Source organism: Onthophagus taurus, chromosome 11 (assembly GCF_036711975.1).
Source record: "Onthophagus taurus isolate NC chromosome 11, IU_Otau_3.0, whole genome shotgun sequence".
NCBI classification, from domain to species: Eukaryota; Metazoa; Arthropoda; class Insecta; order Coleoptera; family Scarabaeidae; genus Onthophagus; species Onthophagus taurus.
Window position 1 is genome coordinate 3,164,109 of NC_091976.1, and position 13,443 is coordinate 3,177,551.

General features: G+C 29.9%; 1 long non-coding RNA gene across 2 annotated transcripts; it reads left to right on the forward strand.

Moving 5' to 3' along the window:
- Positions 1-2,467: 2,467 nt before the first annotated feature.
- On the forward strand, positions 2,468-13,212 carry LOC111420065 (uncharacterized). Of its 2 annotated transcripts, none has more exons than XR_011641834.1 (4): positions 2,468-2,731; positions 6,060-6,303; positions 6,469-6,609; positions 6,866-13,212. It is a non-coding gene; the product is annotated as an uncharacterized lncRNA (long non-coding RNA). The 2 variants fall into 2 exon arrangements; XR_011641835.1 differs by lacking the exon at positions 6,866-13,212 and adding an exon at positions 6,669-6,859.
- Positions 13,213-13,443: the final 231 nt, after the last annotated feature.

A 13,443-nucleotide genomic window follows, 5' to 3' on the forward strand; every position in this document is an offset into this window, starting at 1 on the left:
CTTTATTATCCAACAGCTGATAGAATTAATTAGTGTTATAGAAAATAAAATATAAAAAAAATGATATTAAACAATAGGTATTAACAAAACGTTTTTTTTTTTTGATAATATTCCGTCAGTAAGAAAAACCTGCTAACAAGTTACAGGTATTATATCACAATATAATATGAAAATTGCTATTTGCTCAGCAGGATTATACAAATAGTTAACATAAAAATAATGTTCCTAAGCTATAATCTCAAAATGTCTGCATTTTAAAATTACGGTCAGTGAATAATTTAAAATTTGCACAATTTTATTGAAAAAGCGATAATGATTGGGTAAAATGGGCGGAATTTCACAATAGAATAATATATAATATCGGCTAATTGTATTAATTTTGTACTTAATTTTACACCTGGCCATAGTTTGATAAAATCCGAATCACCATTTCCTGTTCCATTACTAATACTGCTGTAGATATATTTAATGAAGTTGATGTAAGTAAGCTGTTTACAAATAATGAAAATTTAAAGAAATCAATTTTAAAATAATTAAAAAATTGATTAAGTGGAATCGCTCATGATTACAGCACTTTTTCTCAATCTTTGTTATTCTATATTTCATAGCTAGGACAGTATTTATTTTGTGTTTTATTTTATGGAAAGATGAAAAATGGACGTATCTCCCTGAATACGTCGGTTTGATGTACTAGTCAAACAAAACCCGATCGTTATCACCTCTTATCACCTTAGTGTCTAAAAACGGTACATACTTATCAGTCTCTAATTCTATTGTAAGTTGAATATGTTCATTAAAACTATTGAATAGGGACAAGACCCTATCCTGGGAACCTGTAGGTATGGCCAAAATAATGTCGTCTACATATTTTTTTATGAAAGGTAATTGAAAGTCTAATTTAGGTATAATTACATCTAAAGTATAATCCATTACAGTCTGAGCCAAGATAGGGGAGATGTTTGTAGGTGTTGTCTTTGAACGTGAAGACAGTGCTGTCAAATACGGTTGAAAGGTCTCAATCGGTCTCAAGGGTAAGTTGACCTTATGAATTTTAAGGAGAAAGTATGCCTTAGAGATAACCGAATTGTTATTGATAAATTTCTTTAATTCTGTGTCATTAATGTAATTGGCGTTAAAAAGTTCTTTAATCAAATTATTAATCTTAGTTTGGGTAGTACCTGTAAGGTCCTTCTTACCAAGTTTTAAATAAGTGGCTTCATTATTAAGCATATCTTCTGCTCTATGTATTACACTATGTATTTTAATAATTATTATTATTTACTAAATATCAGCGATACTCAAAAATGGACTATAAAATGGATATTTAAAAAATTAACATGCGATATCTATGTAACTATTAAGTTTTTAATAAAACATTATTAAGAAAATCTCTTGAGTTTTACCTCTAGTACCTACCCTCTTAGTCTGCTCCCTATGTTATAAATAAATAGCAATGGCTTCCTTGTCCAGCTGGGAATAGTTCTTCTCTGCGACAGTTCAGATGCCAGTCCAATTGGACTGGCATCTGTTGCGATGACCAACGGCAACAGATGCCAGGATTGTAGCTTATCAAAACTCGGTCACTAGAAATTTCTTGCTTTATTTTCAGGAATGCTGATTCACATAAGGGAGACCATTTGAATTTGTTGGTATACCTTAACAATTCCCTTAACCTTGCCGATTAAATACCCGTACTGAAAAATCCGTAAATACGAGTATTACGTTAGTTAATCGAAAAACCCATAATACTAAGTCGATTTAACTTAGGTGTAAGATCTTTCTAAACCTTGACCTTAAATTACAATTAGTTTATAACTCTGAAATGAAACGGACGAAAACACAATACTTCAACCACACACCTTATTCAAAATGCTTTCGAAAACCTATTAATAAAATATTCTTCAAAATCAGAAAATATTAACGTGGGAGCTAAAAATTTGTATATGAATATAATTGTAAATATAATATTACAATTATATAACATTAAAGGGATATTAATTAAATTTAAAAAAATTTAATTAAATTAATTAATAATAATTAAAGGGAATATTAAATGCTTTGAAACCGGCAGAAAATATATAAGGAATTCGTTTTAAGATATGTAACTCCTTCCGGTTAGTTTTTATTTTTGGAAAAAAATATATCTAAATGAATTATAATTTTAAAAGATTACTTTCATAGAATCATATTTATAATAGATGTACCAATATTTTTGCGTGAAGCTATACACATGATGGCATAGGATAGCGCTGAGTCAGGGTCACGTAAACAAAGTGTTAACAAGATCATACTTAAAATAAAATTATCTTTGCTGCTTTTAACAAATACATTAAAATATATTATTGTATATATAATTACAAAAAAATATAAAAATTAGAATTATTTAAATCGTGACATCTATTAACAGGAAACCAAACTATAGTTGCCACCAGATGTCGTTTCAATGACGCATGAGCTCTTTCGCTGACGTGGCATCTCGACCGCGTTCTGGTTCTGCTTTCCATTAAATTCCATTCCAAGGCGAGTTGGCCTGGAAGAAACTTCTTTTGTGGTGTTAACAGTTTTTTCAGAAACAATCTCGTAGAAATGTCCGAATATTGCATATGGAGTGTTTCTTGTAACGTTTACCTCAAAACTTCCATCAATTGTCATCGAATAAACACAAAAAAGAGGCAGATTTTCAACTGTGCATTTCGAAAATGATTAAGAACAAGATGTCGGCAAGGATGAGGTAAGAACTTTTATAAAAAATGTTTATTAATGAATAGAAACTTATATTACTGTATAATACTAAATAATATATTGGGCATTTATGAAGAATCGGCCGTACGCTTAAAAATAGACATTTGATTTTTTTAATTGATGTGAAATGGCCTAAAAAACACGTTAAAAATAAAAAGAAAGTGCGGAAAAGTGAAAAACTTACCAAAAAATCACTTTACCTAATTCCATTATGAGAATTAAATTTTACATGTCTTTTTGGCGTTACGTAACGTCACTTTTTTATAACTAGTGATATAATGATTTCATTACATTGTTAATATACAATCACTAGTGATGTAATGAATTCCATTACCTAACTACAAATTGATAAATTGACATCTGTCACTAATAGAATAAGTCAAGTTTTGAACAAAAACTGCTTTTTCAATGGAATTAGATAAAATTTTGTACTTAACACTTTATGAAACGGCTAATTTTGGTTAACTCACGTAATTTGCAAAACTCATGAAATCATTACATCCAGTTATAAAAAAATTACCCGTTTCATGACGTGTTAACTACAAAATTTTATCTAATACCATTGAAAAAACAATTTTTGTTTAAAACTTGACTTATTCTATTAGTGACAGATTGTCAATTTATCAATATGTAGTTAGGTAATGGAATTCATTACATTTTTACGACGACCTTATCGAAATTACAATTACGAAAACAATAGCACGAATATTTCCTTTATTTAAAGTCGTTTCATTTGCGGCACCTCGGCTTACCCAGGGAAGACGGGCTGTTTTAATTTTTAAGGGCGCCACGCAATTTACCACCGCAAATGCCTCTAATTGCGAAGAGAAGTTGTTCAGTTTAAAAGGAAATAAAAAACAAAATGAACAATACACAAGAAATATCAAAAGTAAACACAGAAATTTTCAAGCCACAAACAATAACGTTTATTAGAAAAAAAAAATAATAAAAAAAAATGTGTGTATATAAAAAAATAAGTATATAAATGAAATGACTCGTAAATGGTTTTGAATTTGGTAAAAAAAAAAACTAAACTTTCTTTTCATGTTCAACAAAACCAAAAAAAAACAACTAAAAATTGACCAACCAATTATCTGGGGTAATTTAAAAAAAAACTGATAAAATAATAATACCTAATTGACCAAAGTGGTCCAAAAAAAAAATCAAAAGAAAATAAAACCCTATCTTAAATCGCGACACGTTCCCGAGTGAAGCAGATCTGGTTCAGGCAAACGTATAAGTGATAAATAAAAAAAATCAACAAAACTAAACCCCCAACATAAATTGTTAAATCGATCTTTTACAAAGTAAATTAACAATCAAAATCGAACCAGTGAAATTTCAAATACCAGATTTAAAAAAAAATATAATAAACTTCATTAAAAAAAATTTACACACTACTTTTGTCGATTAGCAAAAAATAATATGTTATCTGACCTTGCTCAAAAAAGAATAATCGTTCGCCGAGCTGGCCTGAAACAAACAAAAAAAAACAACAACAAATGGCTTGAAAACTTCGTGTTACTAACAAAGAAAGTATTCGTTGAAAAAAAAGAAAAGCGGTAACACAAAATTGGCACGTAACAACATCACTAGTGATTAACCTGAGCGAATAATAGCTCATATAATGAGTCATAAATTCATTTTTTAAATACATTTTTGTATAAAGTTTAAACGTCAATGTGACACAAATTCAATGTTACCAACTGTTCAATTTGTTCACAACAATTTGTCAAAATTAAATGTCAATTTTATAAAACGTCGTTTCTTTTTTACGAAAATTAATTAAGTTATGCTTCTTAAATCATACGAAAAAAGGAATTTGTTTAGGTTTTTTTAATGTCAAACGTTTAAAAGTTGTCAACCAACTACCTTTTTGGTTTAGAAAACTCGTTCATAAGGTGTATATTATAAGGTAGTCCTATACAACGTATGTTTTTGTTGTCGGTAGGCGATAAAAATAATTTGTCGGATTCCGTTGTCAGTTTTTCAAAGTTATATCGCTAATATTATTAGAGCGATTGAAGCGAATTATAAATTAAAAAGAAACAAAAATAAACCATATGGGTAGAATGGGGTTCCGTCTAATCTTGCTGGTGTGTGTTCCAGACTGGACTCGCACCTTTATTTTATCTACATAAAGAAAATCTAGTTTGGAACACACTAGACCCATCTTTTCCGATTGTCCCGAACCCCTCTCTCCTCATATGGCTTATTTCTGTGTCTTTTTAATGTATAATCTGGTTTTATTCGCTTAATCTTTTAGAGGCCGAGTTATGAAAAAGTTTGTTTTTATTGTTTGAATTTTCACAAATCGTTAAAAGCAATTATCCCAAAAAAAAACTATTAAGATTTTCTAACTAGCATGTTTTGCCCATTTTGAGAGCATTGGCAAGTTTAATAGATAAGTACGAGATAGTAATTGGTTATTAGAACGCAATGAAAGAAGTGCGCTAAAACATTTAAAAACATTTTATGGAAAAATCTGGATTTTTTTGAGACAATGATTTAATTTTTCAAATTTTAAAGGCAATTTTTTTAAACTCTAGTTCTCATCTGTGTTTCACATTTTTTATCAACATTCAAACATTTATTTACGGGATATGTGCGTTAGGCTACATCCGGCGGAAATCGTTATAAATTATTTATGTCTGATAATTGTTTGTGATATCAGTAATTTTATCTTTTCGAATAGGGGTCATTAATTAATGACCCCTCTTATACCAGACCTATTTATAACCAGATTATAAACGGCTCTAAGCATGATGCAACCATAACTTTTGTTACATTATTTTTCATACTTCGTCGCAGAACTCGCAAGTTATTATACGCTGGCTCCTCAATAAAGTCTTCATACACACCCATATAACATTTATTACTGTGTAAAAATACTCAATTTTTGTTTCTGTCTCACCAGTTAGTCTGCAATTTCAGACCATTTAATAAAATTTCTGTTTATGTATAAAATGAAGTTTAATTATTTTTAATTACAATATTTAATGACGCTCAGAGCAACGAAAGCAGAATTTATTTTTAGACCGAATAGTAGGTTGAGGTCAACGCCCAAACCGTCAAGGTGAAACTTCCATTGCTTACATTCTGGGTGAGGCCTCTCAAACATCTGCTTACTAAGTTGTTTTAAGACAGACCTTAATAAATTGGTATATGTTTTATTATATCTCCTTATAAGTTTATATAATCCTATTTTATAAGTTTTTTTTTGTTATTTTTCCTGGATGTTACTTTGGGGTTAACCCTGTTTGCATCCCAAATAAATAAATACATACATAAAATAAATCAATTCAATTCAATTCCAGTGGCAGCGATTTCTCCAACAAGATGGCGCGCCATTACACTATGCCGTTCCTGTTCGAGTTTATTTCACCAATTATTTCTCAATCGATGGATTGTGTTAGAAGAGGGCCAATTGAGTGGCCTTAATATCACCGGACTTCTCCCTTTAGGGATATCTGAAGAGTAATGTTTACACCACTGGACCAAATACTTTGGATGAACAAAGAACAAAAAATCAGAATCCGAGAAGTTCCCAAGGTGCCCAAGGTAACACTAGTTGAATATTTGATTTAATTTTCGCATAATCTGTAATGCTACTTTATTTATAAGTTCCCATGATATCAAAGCTAGGTCATGCATCCTCAGCTTGAATTGTAGTATTGTTTTTTGTAGTATATGTTATTTTATCTAATATTTTTTTGTGTATTTTAGGTGATGCCAACCCTTTAAAAGTACAGATAGTACCGATTTGTATCAGTTGTGTTACAAGAAAGTTATTTTGCTAACAATGTGATGACACCAACTATGGTTTTCCTGTGTCTAACGTTTGAAGACAATTCCTCTGTTTAACAGGTAATAGTTTAATTCTTTTTGTCAAATTTAAATAAAAACAAAAATAAAATAATACTCAGACCCATTCGACATAAATTCACAACTTGGTTGTTGCCCAAACGTTATTCCATATTTCGGATTTCAAAAGAACAACTGTTGTATCCTTATTTTTTACGAGATTTTTTACCTCTTTTAATTTTTTGTCAATGGATTCTTCAAATGGTTACACAACTTTTTCGTTTACTGATGAGACGAATATTTCATAAGAATCTATTAGCAATTTCCAGAATTATCACATATGCGCTGAAGAAAATCCACATAAAATTGTTGAATCCAAGTTTCATTAAATGTGTGGCTTGGTATGATTGACAATTATTTAATTGGAACATATTTTCTTCCAATGAGATTAAATGGAGACGCATACTGTCTTTTCCTGGAAGAGAAGTTGCACTTCTTGATAAAAAATTTTGAAACTGAATAAAAACTCAAAATAAAATAATAAATACCATCAATTATAAAGTTTTTTTTTGCGTCCAGAACGTAAAAACCTCCCAAACTTTGTTTGATTAACAAAATAATACAATTAGGGTGAATCACACAGTTATTGGACACTTAAGGAAATTTTCAATTATGAAAATTCACAGATCAATGACGACTAGTAAATGCCCACTAAAAATTATCCTTCTAGTAGCCCAAAATGTGCAGATTACAGTAGTATCTGTTAAATTAAGTTATGCAATATTATTTTTGAAAGAAAAAAATATTTATTATTTAGTTGCAAAAATGACAGTTATTGGACATTGCTATTGTGGTTAAAAATATTAAAATTTTAAATAAGTAGGAAATTTTTATTATTTTATTTATTATCACACTTTAGAAATAAATATTTTCGTTATTGTACATTTCGTCTACCTCAACTTCATTGGACTCATCTACATAGGCACTTCTCTGATATCTTCACCGATTTTTTTTTCCTTCAATCAATTTAGTTACTACTTGAAAACTTGGCTTCTTCTTCATCTCCTGTTTCTTCGTTTCCCGTAACTTCTCCATCTTCCATAACTTCTTCATTTTCAGAACTATCATCCTGCTTGAAACATATGTGGCATAAAAATAAGTCGTCAGTTTCTTAATCTGAAATGTACATTATTGTTATGTGTGTATTTTTGGAGCACAACGCTTGTGGCAGCCATCACATTTTAAAAATTTTTTTGAATGTATGCAGGTTCTACAAATAAAACAAATTTTGTTTGATTTTATTAACCATGCTTTCTTATTTTCTTTGTTCTTTTTCAGTTTGCATTTTTTCCTGCAGCTCTCTTTTTCTTGTTAATAAGTCCTTGTATTTTTGGAAAGTGATAACAAAGGGTAATGTTTCAGGTAGTTTTTTGCCTTTTCGTTGTGTAGAGGCAGGATAAATGGGTAGTCGTTGATATTACTTGTTTGGGAATATTGGACGCTAGTTGGTCCTGAGTTTGTAGTTAATTCGTTGTGAATAACAACTGTAGTTTTCTATTGGTTGTCTTTGTTGGTTAATTTCTCCAAAGTCGCAGCTATTTTGCAAAATTATTTGTTCGTTGATTTCTTGTAAAACTTCTTCATTAGTTACATTTTTCGGCGGTGTTTCTCTATTGTTTTGTTTAAAATGCCGCCATATTTGCTAAAGCTTCAAAAAACTTTCATCACTACTTCCTTCTTTCATGAATTGTCTCAAATCTTTGGACTTTTTCATGTCTAATAATTTTATCAAAATCATTATAGGTTAAAATTTTATTATCTTCACCCACATTAATATCGACAATAATAATTGTCGTAATTGATTTACAATGAATAAAACAAATGATAACTCTATTATTTTCTATTAAATGAGGATAAAATACGTTGCCAATGTATTCATAGAACGTATCTGCAGTCATCCAACCTGTATCACTTTGGCCAATTCCCCAAGATGGATCAAGAGAGTTTGCTACCTTTTGTGGTATCCTTTTGTAAGGATAAACTATCATTAAGCCGAAAACGTAAACATTACGGTAATGTTCTCTTTAGACGAACTGTGTTCAATTGAATAGACGTTCCATTCAAAAACTTTTCATCTCCATTATAAGCTCGTGTAAGGTCTTTGACGACTTCTGCCAAATTTTGTTGCATACACATAAGAGTTAATATCTGCATACCAATTTCTTATATTAGTTTCGCTGACGCATGCATTGGCTGAAGTTACAGCTTCACTTGTTCTTTTAGTGCTTTTCAAGAAAGGTCTTAGCCAGCCATCACCTGATCTTGCAAAAACTTCTAAACGCTAGACAAAATATTTTCCTTCTTCTGAGGAAAACCCTTTTGAGCCAAATCTAGAATCCATTTTGTTAGACAGTTTTCCTTTTGTTCTGTCAATACAGTTGGAGGTCCAAATAAATCCCGATGGCTAGGATCTTTTAATTTGAATTCAATAGTAACCCTAGATATACCATATTTCTAAGAAACGCATAGGTGCTTGAAAAAAGATGAACTACTTTTGGATAAACGATCTTTAGCTCTAGCATTTAAGGAACGATCTGTTTTCTGTTGATACAATTTATTTTATAAATGCCACTGAGTTCGGAATATTGGAATTTGTGTTTGTTGTTAATGAGGGCCTGTCCTTTTATTCTGGTTTTGAAGACAGGTGTTATATTAAACTTCTTCAGGTTCCTCTCCAAGTCGAACTGAATGAATGGTTGCGACGATGTCGGATTATGTAGCTATTTATGTAGTTATCATAGGTTCTGTTGTATATATTCTGCATGTCTTCTAGGTTATAACCATTGTTAAATTCTGTTTTTAGTCAAAAGCAAAAATATGAAATACTCTGAATAACAAAATATATTTTTCTAATATTTTGCTATTGGATATATTTTGCATTGGCAAGAAAAAACACTGCCTCCTTCAATGTCCTTAAGAGCCCCAGAAATGTAATTTTCGTCCTAACCTATTACATGGACCAAAAGGCTCTTTCGATAATACAGTTTGGTTAACTATCACATTTTGGTCCATGGGTTGAATAAGTGAGGTACAATTGGGTGGTAAAAATATGGTTATAATTTGGCCATCGTCGTTTGTTAGTTGTGTCTCCAGCGCGTGGCTAGGGGATTGTCGACTAAATGGCTTTTCCATTAAGATTATTGTCCGCTTGAAATTTCCTTACTTGTACAACAAATGACTAGTCGAACCTTGATTTTACAAATAGGGTAGAAGTGATCCAGGCGTTTTTTGTTGCAAAGTATTCAACTAGAAGCCTATCGCAATTCCTAAGAGCTCTAGGATTTCTTGCTTTTCAAATTACCCTCATTCTGAGTTTGTGCGTGCCATCGCCGTTGGCACAGGCAAGATAAGTTATAATTTCTCTCCAACCACTTTCAATTGACGACCATGCCCCTTTTTAAACCCTCTGCATGCAATAAATTTGTTGTCATTGTAATATTTAGAGTAAATTTGAATAGTCTTTTTCCTTAAAATATTAGTTGTAATAGTTGCATGTCTTGAAACCATTTATACAATTATAAGAAATAATAAAACAATAATGTGTTTTAACTTCAGTTTCTCGCGTTTATTTTTAAATTTCCTCGGTACCGGTTTCGTCGCTATATTAGGTCATCATCAGCAATCATCAGTCAATTTGAATTACAAAAAATCTTGTATGAATGAGAATAATTAAAACTATATATAAAATAATATAAAATCTTATAAAATATAATTTTTTACAAACTTACGGTCAAAAATAAAAACTAAATTAAAATTGGAAACATCTGTTTGGTCATTAGAGATAAAATTTCACACGTAACTAACAATTTAAAATTATTTTCACGAAAAGGACAACACTTGACATGAGACATGAAACATAAATCAAGGACTCAATACAATAATACAAGTTGTGGAATGCACCTTTTAAAAAACGGGTTTGAGAAAAAAGGAAGATTAAATTTAACAATTCGCCGTTTCAGAAATCTTTTAAACATTTAAACAGGGGTGTAAAATTAAGATCTATTTGATCGTTAAGGAGGGTGTATTTTTTCTTTTTATATTTATTAATTTCATAAGCCTCTAAAAGGTCTAATTTAAAACCTTTGCTGCATTTGTGTAGAAGTTTAACATTACTATATTCTATATTGTGACCTGTTTCGTTTCTGTGTTTATAAATGTTAGAATTACTTTTATTTTTATGTTCTGTTATTCTACATTCCAACTTTCGGCCTGTTTGTCCTATGTAAATGTTAGTAATATAGTAATTTATTTAGTGTAGTGTGAGTGGAAAATGCTAGATTAATGTTATATTTCATAAATATTTTTTTAGCTGCAGCTGTAATAGAGTTAAAGGGTATAGGTTTATGAATATTGGAATTTTGAATCTTAGAAAACAAAGGATCTTGTTTTAATTTAACTTTATGTATTATTTTATTAATTATATTTGTAGGAAATTTGTTATTTTTCGCCAATTCAAAAATGTAATTAAGTTCACAGATCTTATTTTCTTGCGAAAGAGGGTAATTAAAAATTCTTTCAATGAAAAATCGGAAGCTAGACAATTTTTGCGATATGGGATGATTCAAGTCGTATGGGATTATTGTGGCTATAGAAGAGTTTTTCCTATAAATGTTAAAATTAATCTTATTTCTAAAAAATTTAAAACGTGATTATTTTCTATTTCGATGGTAAACTGTAATTTATTATGTAGTTGGTTTAGGTATTTATGAAATTCGTCCAAGGTGCTAAGATTTCCTTCCCATATGCAAAAAATATCATCCACATATCTTATCCATTTAATTATATGTTTTCTGAAAGGATTCTGTTTTGTCATAATATAATTATTTTCATAATGGTTCAAGAATATATCTGCCAGAATGCCGGATAATGGCATACCCATGAGTATATTATGGGTTATAATTGAAACTCTGCTTTTTATTAAGAACGTAGTTTAATTAAAACTTGTTATTGAAATTTTTACAGCACGCTCGGTTTTTCTCGCTTACGGCTTACTTGACTTATTCATAGATACCAACCTAACAATAATACTTTAAAAGTCCCTAGAATTAGTTACATTACATTTTATATCTAACAGGGTAAACCTGCAGAAACTTTATAAATTTTGTCATTGAAGTTACAGTAATTTTGGGTGACAATGTGTTTCAGGATTTTATTGAAATCATTAATGTTTGTGTCATCATCAAAATGATCTTTGAACATTTTATTAGTGAGATCCAAGACGAAATCAATGGGAATGTTTGAGTAAAGGTTTACTATATCAAACGAGATTAGTACTCTATTATTAAGTTCCACACCCTCTACTTCCTTTATAAATTGCAATGAATTTAATATAGAATAATTTGGTTTAAAATTCATTTCTTTGAAAATTTTTAACATGAAATATGCTAGTTTATATGTAGGTGAGTTATTATAGGAAGTTATTGGTCGTATTGGTATATTTTCTTTATGAAGCTTAGGTAAAGCATACAGTTTTGGGATAGTTGGGTTCATATGTATAAAAAGAGTGCTGAAAAAATTTGATTGGACTATCTTACTGTTAATATTTATATGTGGCGAGTACTTAATCAATGTGTCCCTACTTTTATTAATAATTTCTCTGGTTTTACGAATAACTGTTTCCAAAGGGTTCCGCTCAAGTTCAACATAGTTATTTTCTTTCATGAATTGGTCAGTTTTTTCTATATATTCATCTTTACGTAATATAACAATGCCTGCGCCTTTATCGGCTTTAACATATATTGCATTATTTATACAATTCATTTTCTATTTTTGGATATTCTGGTTTTCGCAGAATTTTCATATTCACTGGTGTAGAAACACAACTTGCAATGTAACTGTAAATACATAAACGCACCATTAATAAATTACCGTTAAATGGATTTATTTTGTCATTCTGTCAGTATTTTGACACAATGACAAAATAAATTTGAAAATAAATTTTAACATTGAAAATTGTGGATATACCAACATAATATTTCTCTGCTAGCACTTTACCACTATAACCACTTTGCAATTTTTATGATATTTCCTATTTTTTGGCGAGAGTTAAAGTTGTGTAGAGCCCTTTTGGTGCCATGTTGATCCTGTATACTTTTAATAATTATTATTATAAAATAAATAGAAACTGCTTATCAGGATCACAAAATTAATTTCATCATCACTCTCATTAGAAATTACAGTTAAGACAATTTTTTTTAAAGTTGCTTGAAACTCCACTAGTTATTTCTCCACAATTACAAAAGTTATCTGACGTAGTTGCAATTACCTGTCTGTTTCGATTTTGCAGTTCTTTCAGAATTTCTAAAAAACTTTGCAATTCTCTTTTAAATTTACTGAATGATCTTTATCAACAAAAGAAGTATGCCTTAAATGCTGAAATGATTCCTTGATTTAGTGGTTGGATCAATGATGTACAATTTGGAAGAAAAAGCACAATTTTACGTTGGGATGTCTTCTTTCTTTTGCAAGAATTTTAACTATGATATTTGTTTTAAATGTTATTTATTGCAAACGAGCTTGATTTAGCATTCACAATAATTATTTTTCATGAAATATCGACTATATAGTGCATATAAATTAATGAATTACAATACTTATTAATTAATTAATTACATGTTTTTCTTTTTGTTTCAGCTTGTGTGTGAAGTACATGGATTTCAGATGGTCAATCATTGTGCAACTAAAATGGGGCCATTACATTGATAATAAATATTTTGTTTGAAATTCAATGAAACTTCCTTCAGTAGGCCTATCAAATTAATTACGAAAAATGAAAATTGATGCTGAACATAACTTTCCACTGTCACATATCAGACCAACATAAATTTGTGTATTATT